Here is a 1775-nt window from a genome sequence, read left to right as displayed (position 1 = left end):
CTTAGTAAGCACTGAGAAGGAGCCATGGGAAGACCTTTGTGAGGGTTTTGTGGGCCTCAGGAGGTCTACTTTCCAGATGAGTTAACTGAAGTGCACCAGTCAGCCCTTCCTTACTGTCACAGAGAGAAGCAGCCTAGACATTGGCTCTGGTTCACGGTCTTAGAGACCTCTTGCCCTTGGAGGAGGCCAGCATATCATCATCTTTCTTTTTTTTTTTTTTTAAAGATTTATTAATTTATTATGTATAAGTACACTGTAACTATCTTCAGATACACCAGAAGAGGGCATCAGATCTCTTTACAGATGGTTGTGAGCCACCATGTGGTTGCTGGGAATTGAACTCAGGACCTCTGGAAGAGTAGTCGGGTGCTCTTAACCGCTGAGCCATCTCTCCAGCCCCCTCATCATCTTTCAGTACACTCCATTGGAGTCGGTGGTGGAGCAGAGCTCCTCAACTTACGGCCAAGAATGAAAGATTCGAACAATAGGCTGAGGCCCTCCCATCCCTTTCGATGATAGACCCCAACTTCCTACTGGCCCTTTTGTAGGCCCTGCCTCTTAAAGGACCCGCCTTTGTCATCACCATAGGCTCCTAGCGGATCGTGTTGGGTAATGAGTGCATAGAGGACACCCAGACTTGGCCCCACAAAGTTAAGTATGTCTCTACCAAGGAGTGACGTGGGCTACTGGGGTAGGACAGACAGAGGAAGAAGGGTCACTCCTCATCAAAGATGTGTCTGTCCTCAACTCCTTTGGAACCTTCTGTATTCATATCGGTGGAAACTAGGTTTTTCTCCTTGAACACAAAGTACAATGTGATGATTTGATGCACACAATGCAGAGAGTGCTTGGCGCTCTGTTTCCTGGTGATGAGAACCTGTGAACTCCCCATTTTAAAAGCAGATTTCTTTTTCATGCCTTTCTTACTTATTTTATGTATGTGCACCAGAGTGGATGTACATGCAGGTGCCTGCAGAAGCCAGACGGAATTCGCTCTCCTGAAGTTACAGGTAAGTTTTGTTATGAACTGCCCAATGTGCATGCTGGGAACTGAACCTAGGTTTTTCCACAAGAGCAAGTGCTCTTAACCACTGAGCCACCTCTCCAACCCCATTCTCTTCAAGTCTTTAAAAATACATAATTAGGTGGCAGTCATCAGGGAAGCCGAGATGGGTGCATACAAATACATCCAGGAGCTATGGAGGAAGAAGCAGTCCAGTGCGATGCGCTTTCTTCTGAAGGTCCGCTGCTGGCGATACCACCAGCTCTCTGCGCAGCACAGGGCTCCCCGCCCCACCCGGCCTGATAAAGAGCGAAGACTGGGTGGGATACAAGGCTAAGCAAGGTAATGTCATTTACAGGATTCATGTCCACCGTGGTGGTTGCTAACGTCAGGTTCCTAAGGGTGCAACTTATGGTAAGCCTGTCCACTAGTTGAAATTTTCCCGAAGCCTTCAGTCTGTTGCTGAGGAGAGAGCTGGGCGCCATTGTGGAGCTTTGGGAGTTCTGAATTCCTACTGGGTTGGTGAAGATTCCACATATAAATTTTTTGAGGTTATCCTCATTGATCCATTCCATTAAGTTGTCAGAAGAAATCCTGACACCCAGTGGATCACCAAACCAGTCCACAAGCACAGAGAGATGCGTGGGCTGACATCTGCTGCCGAAAGAGCCGCGGCCTTGGAAAGGGCCACAAGTTCCACCACACTATTGGTGGATCTCTCCGTACAGCCTGGAGAAGGCGCAATTCTCTTCAGCTCCGCCATTACTGTTAG

At 48.2% G+C, this 1775-nt stretch overlaps 1 pseudogene; it reads left to right on the top strand.

Moving 5' to 3' along the window:
• Positions 1-224: 224 nt before the first annotated feature.
• Positions 225-1775, top strand: Rpl15-ps6 (ribosomal protein L15, pseudogene 6; annotated as a pseudogene).

The sequence above is a fragment of the Rattus norvegicus genome, chromosome 10, assembly GCF_036323735.1.
Source record: "Rattus norvegicus strain BN/NHsdMcwi chromosome 10, GRCr8, whole genome shotgun sequence".
Lineage (NCBI taxonomy): Eukaryota > Metazoa > Chordata > Mammalia > Rodentia > Muridae > Rattus > Rattus norvegicus.
Note: the sequence above shows the minus strand (reverse complement) of the source record. Positions and strands in the feature narration are given on the sequence as shown.